We start from the raw sequence: 12,880 nt of genomic DNA, 5'->3' as shown, positions 1-12,880 counted from the left end.
TAGTGTAATGCACTGTTGCATTGTCCACCATTCCCAGATCCAGTGTGCTTGCAACACAAGAACAAGAGTTTGATCCATGACCTGAGGTGCCAAGTATGCACAGGTCACATCAGAGGCTGTCCCCACCTCTGGTCAACAGTGCACTGGAGTGCAGTTTAAGCTAGGGAATGAACATATGCTTGCACGTAAATATTGCAGGGAAGGTGAGTCTAGATCAGAAAAGAAATTTACAGATTTTGCTGCATTGTTCAAGTGCTGTCAGAAGTGGTAACTGTGGAAGGAAGAACACGAAGTTCCAGTGTCACGTCATCCAACAGGAAACCTTGAGAAAGTAATTACTTGATATATGTCAAAAGCTGATACAATTCTTCCACAGATTTCAGCAATGTTCAATAAATACACAGTGACATCCTTAAACTTCACGATTCACGATGCCCAGCTTCTATTTGGTTTCCATTAAATTTATGGACTATTCATCTTTCCTATGCTGCCATTCCCTTGACAAAAAGCATTAAATGTTAAAAAATCACAGTTGCACCTCCTGTCATTTGTCTTTTTCCTGTGTATGTATTTGAAAGCATTTTCCTCCCCCATGCTTCCCCATTGCACAATTTCCTCTCAGATAACATACAGTTCCTAAAAACATGAATCTCTACCTAACTACAGAGAAAAACATAAAAGGGGTGGGCTGGACTGGATCACTCATGTTGTACAGATCTGTATTAAATGCTGAATTTAATCACTGAGAACATTACACATATGAGAACATTGCAATAGAAAATATCAACGGGAGAAGATCATAGAACAGATATATCACAAGCATGAGTCTGTTGACAAGATTAATCTTGCCAATTAAGTCTGAACCATGTTCCTTTTTTGAAAGTAGAAAACATGACAAAAACAGATGATAGGACTTATTCTGTCATAACAGCCACAAACCCCTACTGAAGATGAAGCAATTCTCGATGTTCTGAAGTCATAATGAAATTTTTCTTGACTTTAACAGGGACAAGATTTTGCCAGCAAATGTTCAGAAATCTGTGAGAGTTTAAAAAAAAAAAAAAAATCAAGATGCTCAAACTTCTTACATTCTGAGTAATAAATAAGAGCAAGCCATGATGATAATCAGGTTTGTCTTTCTAAAACACAGTTTTCATTGGATTCCACAATGGAGACTGTTTAATCTAAAAGACACTTATGATGATCTTAATTACCTGAATTTTGGGTTTGATTTTTGACCTTTTTCTCAAGATGGTCAGTGCATACTCAGCTGCAGTAGTAATGGGTACAGAGTGCTCCCTCACAGGATAAGGACCTGAAAATAGGCAATGAGTGATCCTTTCCAAATCATAAAAATATTTTGGGTGTTCTAAATATGACAGAGCATGACTTTTCAGGGTTTTCTTTGTAATTCACTGAACAGCATTAAACCTGTTACCTTCAACTAAAGGTTTTAGTCTTATTTCAGAAAAAAAAAATAAAATCAAGCAACAGGGACTCTGCAGAGAAGTTTAACCTAGCACTGCTACAACCTTAAATGATTAGTTTTATAACAGTTAAACCATATCTGTTGAATGAAAAATTGGTACTTGACATGACAGGGAAATGGACTTCCAAGTCCAAGAAAAATATTGAGTTTTCTTCATAAAAGTAGCCAAAATCTTTATATTGTAGGTGGACTGCCATGGGCCTGGGGAACCTTGAAGCTTTAATTGCTCTGGGAAGTCCCAGAATCAAAAAACCTGGCACATTATAAAGTGAGATGCAAGAAGCCAAGAAGGCTGGGGAGATCAAACCTTTCAAGGCTTCCATGTTCTTGGCTCAGAAATATCCCTCCAGGTGCGCTGCTGATCATCCTGAAGCTTGGAGAGGAGGTTCTGCTAAGGAGCCAGGGCAGGAGATTTTAGTCCACCAGACACGTCTACATTCCTGCAGTTTCAGTAAACCAACATTTTCCAGTGAAGCAATATTTGATGAAAAAAATTGCAGTCAGTTTGAACTCAGTCCTCATGCTACGATACAAAAGCATATGGACTTTCAGTGTCCTGCCTCTCTCTATCTCTCCTGCCTTCCAGTGCTCTTTTCCCAGTTTGCTGAGTTTAAAATCATGACAAAATGTACTCAAGTTTTATACTGTTTATTCGATGTTTGTCTCTTCACCGTCTCTTTCACTGACACATTTAATCCAATGTTTTTCCTGAACAAATTCTACAAACTTGGAATTTTGGTCATGTTCCTGTAAGATTCCCAGTTTCAGTATCGCTGTAGTACAGTACGTACTTACAATATTTCCTTTACACTCACACACTCACTGTACTATATAAAAATATCTGCTGTGTCAAGTAGATTTGTGAGATAGTCTAATGGACATTTAGCTAAGCTAGCATTCAAGAGACCATGTTTGTTTCTTTGTACTGCCACTGGCCTGGCATGCACCTTGGACAGTGGACATCTGTAAAATGGAAATACGAGACACTTAATAGAATGCTTTGATATTTATGAACAAAAAGGAGTGTATAATCCATATTTGTGGATGAAAAGTAATAGTTTTAAAATGTTATTATTTCATTTTTTCATAATAACTACATCGTTCGTTTTCATTCTGTGCTCTGTGAACCTATGGAAGTACCTAAATTACTGCTGTGAAACTCACTTATGAACAGCCAATATCTATTGCTGGCTGGCCAAAATCGCTTTCCAGCTCTCAGAATCTCCATGAGAAACTTGTCAAGATTTCAGAACAGGAAAATGTTTAAAAACTCTGAACAAGAAAAAGAACAACAATATGTTGATTAATTCATAGACAGCTTCATTCAAAGACGGGTAGTTCACAAACTTAGAGAAGTTCCTTTAATACCTACATCTTAGAAATTGCATTCCTGTTAGAATCAAAGACAGCTGTGCACCTAGAACTCTAAATACCTTAAGAAAGAAAATCCACACTTTCAAGTGATGGTGAGCTAAAATTCCTATTTCACAATGTTGTGTAACCAGTTTTCAAAATGGCTGAGGACCAAAGATTTCCATAGTTCAAAGTGAAAATGAACCTTAGAAAACTGGGTTTAACATTTATCTGAACACCTAAATGTGACTTAAAAGCTTTGGACAGCTTGTTTTCCTCTATGAAGACAAACACCACAGCACATCTAACTTCTCATCATATACTTGAATTTGCCAGAGACTATTTGATCCCTGGGAGACAGCATGTTCCTTCTTTCAGTCACACAAATTGGACAACATTGTTGTTAGCCACCCCCACCCCAAGCAAGAATCTTTGATCTTAGGTCAAACCCCATCAATTCTTTATCAGTTCTTCCTTAAAGCTGGCATTGATTAGAAAGAATATTATGAAAATTTCTGATGAAAATTTTAAAATACTATAATCTTATTTAGCAACAGACACTCTTTATAGCTAACTTCTATACTTGACAGCCACAATGCATAAAGTCCTCTTTCTGCACAGCTAAAACTTATTGGCCCACAAGCAAACCATGGAGTTTATTCCTCCCTATCATAGATGACCATGTCAACTAGAAATAATCAAGGCAAAAGAAAATAGTTCAACAAATGCTGAAGAGGTACAACCACTCATATTGGTTGCAGGTTTTATGCACTGGATTTAGTTTCCTAAACTTAAACACTTGAGATACCAGGGCATAAGCCAGTAGTCCCCAGCCATCACTCCAGTAGTCTAATAATCTCCTGCATGATGGGGAGACTCAGAGGTTGTTAGGCATCTAGGTCTAAGCAAATGGTTCAGCATTCCCTCAGTGAGAAAACCAGAGTAATACAGCATAGGATGGGACTGGGCCTACAAAATGCACTCGACTCAGGTACCCAGAACCTGATTATACTGGCTGGAATGGCAAATTATTTTAATGTCTAAGGTGGAGTTAATCTCATTTATCTAGGGATGCTATAATCAACACTGAGCATCATCTAGATTCCTTTGCAAGAAATGGAAAGAAATAGGCACCTTGAAGACGTGATTAATCTAATTTTAAGGGACACTTAGTCTCTAGATATCTCAGTCTCTCTGTATTGGCTATCAAAAGACTCTGGGCAATTTGCTTGTTTCTATACAGACACTAGTGTTATAAATGGTTTAATCTGGATTTTTCAATTTTACTCTTGATTCCTACTGACTTTGAAGGGTACCTGGGGCCTAAGGAATTCAAGAGATAGCTATATGCACAGCTTTTTGTAAATGAAGATTTGTGCAGTTATTTAAGGCTTTTATATCTTCCCCTGATACTCTTTCAGTAGCAGAGGAGTGTTTTTCTGCAAAGTAAGAAGAGGTAAAATCCTTTATCTGTTGCTGCTATCAGGAACTTTGGGTTTTCAGAAATAAATATGGAAGTTTGATCTTGTTCTTGTTTGTGTATTTTGTTGGTTTGGTTTTTATCTTTAACATGGAGAATCTTAAATTAGCTTATGCATCTCCCTGGTCTTTGTCTTTAACAGTACTGGCTTTTTAGATGATTGCTAGTGTTTGCCTAGTCCAACAGGAAGAACAATGCTCTTTAAATGCATAGCACACTCAACAGATTCATGTAATAGTTGAGACCAGAAAATACTTTCTTCTAGACACAAAATCAAGGCCAGAAAATTCTTGTCAGCTCAGATCTCACTGTTACAGTCCAATACTTACTGACCAGGTTCTTTTAGATATTCCATGCATGGAGGAAGTAATGTTTGATATCAGATTTACTTACCTGAGGACAGTTGATGTTACATGGGATTTCTGATTTAGCACAGTGATACGAATTGTACTGAAAACACAATATATACATGAAGTCAGCTTCTTTGCAACTGCTGTGGTCAGTCATACCCTGCATTATTCTCCGAGCTTCATAGGCACATGGTCCTTGCCCAACTCCTCTAAGCCTTCTTTCATTTTAGAGGTTTATTGGTCACTCACACTCAGGAAGATGGCTGAAAAGCTTTTTTTCTGTTATTGTGTTGGCTGCTATAAGGGATGACCCTCTTTACCACGGTAAAGAGGAGTGATTCTTGTTAAACAGACCTGTCTTAATTGCCTATAGGGTTAATCCCATACCCTTGTCAAAGTGTCAGTGCAATACACCTGCATTGTTTAGGCTCTACAACACATGAAAGATCGTGGTCAGAGTTTTTGACAAAAAGTTCACATTCCCCAAGTGTGGGGAAGTTGTTCTTCCATGCAGTCTTCAAACAAGCTGGCACAAGAGAAGCCTGCTGGGGTTGGCTCAGTTCATCTGCAGTGAGCCCAAAAAGACAGAAGCCAATATTCCACTCTATAGCTGGAATCAGCAGTTTATCTGATTAACTATTTGTGGTGTAGCTGGTGTGCTTGAGGAAGTTGAATTCTATTCCCTTTCTTTAGAGGAAAACATGTTCACCTAAGCATTGTAAGGCTACAATTTACCCTTAGTGCAAGCCTGTTATGAAGTAACTATACTCCTACTATTTAGAAGCAACTCAAGTGACCACGTAGGATTTTCATGGTATTTTTAGCTAAAGATGACACTATCATTCCACATCACAGTGTGATGATTTCCATTTGCTAGTCAAATGTATTTTAAATATTAAAAATACCTGAAAGCATGGATAAAACTCTCAAGACGGATCTTTAAGTTCAGAAAGCCACACTGGAGTAAAACTAGTAATAAATGCTCCTTGACTGATAGCTCAGATGGCAAATTGTATTTTGGAAGCATTTTTTATAACCAAAATCTGAACTCTCAAATAGGCATTTATAGTGGAAACAATTACAAAAGCAAGGCCAAATCCCTGCATCTGGATTCAATGGGAACGCCATAAGGCTTGGATATTTTACATGTAAGTCTGTACAAATAAATGTTAAAAACCTAAGTAGTGTAGATACAGTAATGTAGAAGTCTATGGAGGTACATAGCTTTCTCTTGAGGAAAATAAGAAAGAGGTAGTAATAAGCAAGAAATATTTAAAAATGTATCTACCTTTCATGTAGAGGAAAAAACAAAAAGCATCTTTTATTTTTCAAAATGTTTTTTTCTAAATACAGTGACATAATACTTTAAACTTAGATCTACATCTGTACTGATGGATTTAAACCCAGTCCTAACTATGGCCTCTAACTGTCATTTGGGGTATATTGTAAGAGAAAGCCTGGACTTTTGCTGTGTCTGCAGCCATATACATTGTATGCTTCTCTAGTACCAGCAGAAAGACAAATCAAATGTGGGGACTTTCCTAGAAGGACCCCTAGGTTGTATACTGGCATGGAACTGTAGGCTGCTTGAGCTTGGACTGCTTTTGTAACAACAGCACCTTACAACTAAAGATGTGGATAAGTACAGTGGAGTCAGATAGTGAAGTGGCCTTTGTCCCATGTTTATAGAAATAATTTGCTTGCAGCCTGGTAGAACTAAATACATGTTTGTGATGTGTGCTACAAAAACACACAAGTCACACATCATATAGAAACTCTGATTTCTAATATTCTGGGCCACTAGATTTCATTCAGTCATTCATACAATGCAGATTTATCTAATGCTACACTATAACGAACATGTTTAAACAGAATAAGATACAGCAAAAATAAACTAAATCTGCACGTATCTGCCCTGACATGCTGAACATTATGAAAACATATTTTCTCTTTTTTCACATGCTGTTATGCTATTTACACAGCTCATGTAAAAACCAATTACGAGTGTTATATATGTAAGTAAAACAGAAAGGCTGTTTATTGCTAAAATCCTCTAAACTCTAAAACTAAACATTGGTTTTGCTGCCTTTAGTTCCATCATTGTAAAGGGCTTTAAGAGAGTTGTGGCCTATAGGAACCTTCTATTCCATAGGAATCCTGATAGAGCAGGACATGTATCTCAGAGAATCACTTCTCTATGGTTTGTGCTTGGTAAAGTTCCATTACTTACCTGGCACCAAGTATTCAAAGTCTATTTCAGTGTGGCTACTCCTAGTGCTGCAATAAATACATTCAGTGTCAATGCTGCTGGGCATTCACTTCAGGATTTCAGGTTTGCCTTTGGGCATGTAAATTCCAATGGCTCTGAAGTGCTACTCCATTGGCCTCTGATGCAGAAATACATGTGTGATAATACCAAAAGAGGTAGGAGAGGCACTTGTTTAAATCAAGGGAGTGTTTGCAAAAGCAGAGATGGATAAAAATTGTGACCTAGAAAATGGTTTCTAACTTAGTATGCTGGAATAGCTGTCCAGTGAAAGTAAGAGGGGAAATGTCTCTGACTGGTTTCATAAAGCACCTTGTTAGGTTTCTGGAGAAGGCTGTGCATCAGGATAGCCTGTGTTAATTGGCAGTTAAGTTCATTAGCCTGAGAGTCATATGCTTGTTAGTGAGGCAATGAAAAGTGACTGCAGATTGCAATGTGTTTCAAGTATACATTGGAAAGGGTGTCAGCAAGACTTGGATCTTAAGGGGAAGGCCACTGTTAAGAACTGAGTATTTGGGTCTAGGTTTCAGTGACAAAAGAAACTTGCACAGCTGAGCAGTGGATTGGCAGAAGACTTGCAAAGACAGAGTTTATTCTTCAATTTGAAATCTTGTCCTTCAGTATGAAATGAACAACAGTGGCTGAGAAGGTTAAAACTGTGGAAGTGGAGGAACATTTCACATTTTGCGATGCCAAATAATACAATGCAAACTATGGCTACCCCAGTAAAGTGAAGGACTCTCATGTGGAAAATGTTTACAGCACATTGCTGCAGATCCTTCTTGCATTTGTTTTTTTAAATACCTTAATAAACTTGAATTCTTGGCTAAGGAAGGAAAGCAAATGAAGTAAAGTTCTCATCACCTCTTTTATTTCAGCTTTTCTTTTGAAAAAAGGGAAATATTTTTCATTCCTTTGTTAATTCTCTAGCTCACAAAATAAAGAAGAAAATGTGGCTCTGTTATGCTTCATTTCATAGATGTGGAAGTAGCATAGAAAACGCCTGACAACAGTTTCTGTGTTATTACTCACAGGTTATTAACAGTCTGATAGAAGTATTCTATGCAGTTGAAAGAAAAACTTCCTGTTCACACCATGTCACTGGGAAAACAGAATGAGAGGAGGAAAAGAGGTTAGGGTATACAGTCAGAGGAAACTAAAACTACTTCTTGTAGTGATATCTCTCATTATAGATTACAGAAGGCTCATTCATCCTTCTTATCACAGTGCATCTTTAAATACTTTCACTTCTTAGCACTTACAGGTGCCACATCATTTACTGCCCTTTTGCTTTGTCATTTAGAGCACAAAGGTAAAGCAGCACTATCTCTCTCAAGGTAACAATAGGAATGAACTTGACTCCCAGCTTTTCATCCAGATGACCGCTCAGACAAGCCCAGTACAAATAGGCTGCACTGGTGTGAGGCACACCAGACAGCCCTGTGTAGCTGCACCAGCATCAATAACACTTGCCTGTCCTGTACTCAGAGGTCTCCCCGGATGTAAGTTAGCCTGGAGGTGCCCAACGGGCAGAAGTGTTGGTGAAGCGTTGTGCTCAAGCAAACAAACTCTGCAGACAGGCAGACATGGGATCAAGCTAACACAGCTACACAATCCCCGTCTGAAGCTGGCCTGCAGCCACAGCCAGTGGACTCCAGCCACCCCCCCAGACACTAGAAGGCACTAGAAGCAAGGACAGTTGTGTGACATCTTTGTTTGCACTGGCACAAGAAAAAGTTCTGTTTTGCCAATGCCAGCTGAGACCCCACCAAGGCTGCAGCAGACCAGCAATACAATCTCTTACTAGTTCACCACATTCCTTTCTTGCTTGGGTTTTCTGCATACCTTGGTGAGTTTGGCCTATCATAGCTATACCTCCCACACTGCTGACCCTCATTTTTCTTCGTTTTTTGTTAATCAGCTTTTGATCCAATTACTTTGTGATATAACTTGTCAGGCACTACAGTACAAACACATGAAATGTCAAAAGCAAATACAGGAAATACAGACACTGGCACTAGAGTCAGCACGCTCTCCCAATACAAACACACAGCGCCAGAAGACAAGTGGAGAACAAGTCACGACAGCGCAGTGGTATTATTTCTGTAAGTTAACAGTTTGTTTTTCTGCATCATAAAATTGAATGCAGTCCATCAACTCCTCTAGAACTCCCCGTTTTTCTGCTGGAAGTTAAACAAGGTCCTAATTCATCTGCAGAAGTTTATTCTCAATTCTCTGCCAAGTGGTAAAAGCAAGAGTTAATTTATTGCCAGCTCTAACAGAAGGCATTTAAAAACTGCTGCTTTTTCACATGTTTAACATGCACAGTATTTCAGTCTTCTGGGCTCCATCCTTCTGCTCTTTAGGAGAGGCAGCTGGGAAAGTCAACCTGTACATCAGGTATATCCCTCAGTGGGGTTGTGATGGTCTGTTCCTCTCTTCATTGACCCATAGCAAATACAAGAATTTGGCTTTGCCTTCAAAAAGTCTGTCTTGTTTAGTAAACAGAAGCTCAAGGCTTTCATTCCTTCCTCCACGAGGCTGCTTGACAAGGGAAGCTGGGAGCAAAGCCCACCTCGTCACTGTGAAAAGGATGGCACTAGACAGAGCTTGCAGAGGAGGAGGGAAGGCTGAAAGTTTATTGCCATATGCAACTCTTCTTCAACAAGGACTGTTGAGTAGAGCAGAACACTTTGATATGTCAAGAAGAGGAAGCTTGGGCAAGAAAAAGGAGTAGCTAAGCAGTGGAAAAACAACCCCAAACAGGAAGGCATAAAGACAAGGAGGAGATAAGTTGTCTGGAAGAGTATAGGAGAAGAGCATTTGCTGAGGGCTGCAATATACAGGCACCGCAGCTGCAAGGAGGGAGCAAAAATGATCCTTTCCTGGGAGGTTCGGGGAATAAAGATCAGTCAATGAACCATGAAGTCATGGAGGGAAAGAGACACAAGCCTTCCTATGCAAGCATAACTGCATGGATGAATGGGCACCATCTCCTCCCTTTGACACTCTCACTCATGTGTTTTAAACAGTATAAATCAGTATTGACAGAGGCTCTGAGGAACCAGTTGCGTTCAGCTATCAGGTCAAGCAAAAAGCCTTGAAAATTTCCCTGATTTTTTTGTCCTTTTTTTTTTTGTCTTTTTTTTTTTTTTTCATTTGACTGTAGTGATCTGTACCAGCCTAGATGAGAACAAACTTTCCTTACAATTGCTTGTTATCTGCAGTCCTAATTTACTATAGCGCTCAGATTTCAGACTATGGAAACCTATTGATTTTCTCTCATTTACAGTTATCAGTTTGTGTGCTCCCATTTCTATACCTATTGTAGGCTTTTAAGACTATACTACCTTGTAAAACACAGTATTTGACTGATAAGATTTGTAAGACCATGACTCAAATAAATGCCCTTTATTCTAGAAAATTAGGTTATATTGAAATCTTTAAAATCTGAATAACACTGCGTTTCCCTACTTATCCTCAGCTATTATAAATGTAGTTTGTGCCTTTTATTCTGTAAATATAGAATTTGTCTTTTTAACAGAGAAATTTTTCTTCAAAATTCCCAGAACCTCATCCCACTTCACCCTCACTCCAGGTGTTCAGACCTGATGTCTCATAGTATAGATACACTTCCTACAAACTATTGCATAGCTTGGTAAGCTCTGTTTCTGTCCTTCATTTGGGCTTCTTGAGTCAAACTGTCAAAAATATTGTTAGGCAGGAAAATCTAGGCAAGATAAGTAATTCCTAGAAAACCCAAAGCTTCATTCCTGAGAGAGAAGCAGTTGCTAACACCCTACTTTGATATTGGCTCTGGCTGAGAGAAGGTAACTTCTGAGGCTGAGAGCTAACTAATCACAAAACTAATTATACTGATGGAAGTTTCCCTCAAACACTGCTGATCTGAACAAAGTCACAGCATTTGGCAGTTAGTGATGGACAGTGAAAATAAGAAAGACCTCTTTCTCAAACTGTCATCCTTGATTTCCCCTTCATTGCCTCTCAGTCTTGTCCAAAAGCATGTCAGCAGTTTGCTGTCATCAGCCTCCTGCAATGCACAGGTTCTGCTTCATGTGTACAGTCTTTTACCTTCAGTTTCTCCTTCAGAAATGGCTGTATCAGAAACTCAGCAGGTGCACCCTACAGTCCCCTGGTATTTCTATTTTGTTTCCTTTGTTCCTTTGAGACATTTTCTTATCACTTTGTAAACACTGAGTAAGCAGCAGATACCACAGCTGAAATGGCACAGATCAGTGACATGGATCATTACCTTCACCATTTACTTGCACTGCCTGTTCCTATCCACTGTGTAAAATATTTAATCAATATGAATAGAGTTTATAAAGAGGTTTTTCAACCATTTACTGCAACAGCTATCAGACAACATAGCATCCCTTGATTGACAACACAAAAAGCCTAAGCAACAAGCAAAACACATAAAATCCCAACAACCCTGCCCTTAATAATTGGATTCCCTGGGGGAAAAAAAAAAAAAAAAAAAAAAGAAAACAACAACCAACCAAACAACAATAACAACAACAACAAACTTTGCAATAAGGTAAACTTATCTGATAGAGCTGGATGGGCTTTGTTCTTAGAGTAGTGTGGCTCTAGCTCATGAACTGTTGATGTATTTAGTGTTAGTACACAATTGGTACAAAGACATGGATTGGTGATGACATTTACTTGTCTGAAAATTTATTTATGCCGAAGATAGTGAATAGCACATTAGTAATGTTCTTTTAAAATGTCACTGAAATATTTCATTCTCATATTTATTTATAATATAGTTTAAAAATTTGCTCTCAAACTTTAGCACATCTTTTTGAATGATATCTCGTCTAAAATTTCAGACTTTGAGTAATGAAGAATTTACTGCATAAGACCTAGCAATCTGGGCTTCTGCACCTTTTTCTTCCAGTTCCAGTTGTGCAGATTTCTACTTTTGCTTGGGTCTACTATGTGATTTATTTTAATTTCACTAATTTTCAGAATGAACATGCCATTGTGTAATTAAGTGTAAAGGGCTATCACAACAGCCATAATATCCTCTGTGTATCCCTGGAGTATTTAAATAGCTTTCCTCCCAGTAACAGAGAAACTATGTAGTACTAATGATACTTAAGTAGCTATGATGAGAAAATATTAGAGGAAACTGGTGTCTCCCCAAAGGCAGTAGGATTATAATGAGAAAGTTAAAATAATAATGGTATTACTTTAACTACAAGGACTGGAAAGTAACATTTTAGGGACTGCTTAAATGTATTCAGTCTGAATAATAGTAAGAGTAATAGCAATAGCAATAGTTATACCCTTTTCACATGCTAGTTTAAGCCTGATAACCTAACTGAACAATTATTAGCTACGAATGAATCACAAAGTGTGTTTCCTTCATTATCCAAAGTTTTCAGTACTATAATAGGCCATCTGCAAAAGCTTTTCTACATTTCCTATGTGACACATCTTCAAAAACTGACTTGCATTCAGACAAAATAATTTCTTTCTCCTGTCATTATGGGTTATCAGATTATGCATGGGGATGTTGTCTTCAAATAGATACGAGACCACTGACTACTGCTGTCTTCAATCAGACCTTAGTGAAATCATATTCTTCTTGGCTGCATTTAAACTGGCTCTACACACTGTAATTTTACTGGGATAGGTCAATGGGATCAGATGATACACTAGTAGAGACCAAACGCTGCACATTAAGCAAAGACGCATTGTGGAAACATTCTCCATGGTGCAGATGAACTTGAAGAGTTCTACTCCTTGAGGTATTATTATTATTATTACAATTTTTTCTAGTGTTCATCAAACTAATTTACAAGGGTTTTTGTTTTTCAAAATATACTGGTTTTGACTGGGATGGAGTTAACCAACAGTCTGTATGGTGCTGGTTTTGGATTTGTGACTAAAAGAGTGTTGACAACACAGGG

This window comes from Nesoenas mayeri (assembly GCF_963082525.1).
Source record: "Nesoenas mayeri genome assembly, chromosome: 1".
In the NCBI taxonomy this organism is placed as follows: domain Eukaryota; kingdom Metazoa; phylum Chordata; class Aves; order Columbiformes; family Columbidae; genus Nesoenas; species Nesoenas mayeri.
The sequence above is the reverse complement of the archived record's forward strand: the minus strand, read 5'-3'. Positions refer to the sequence as shown.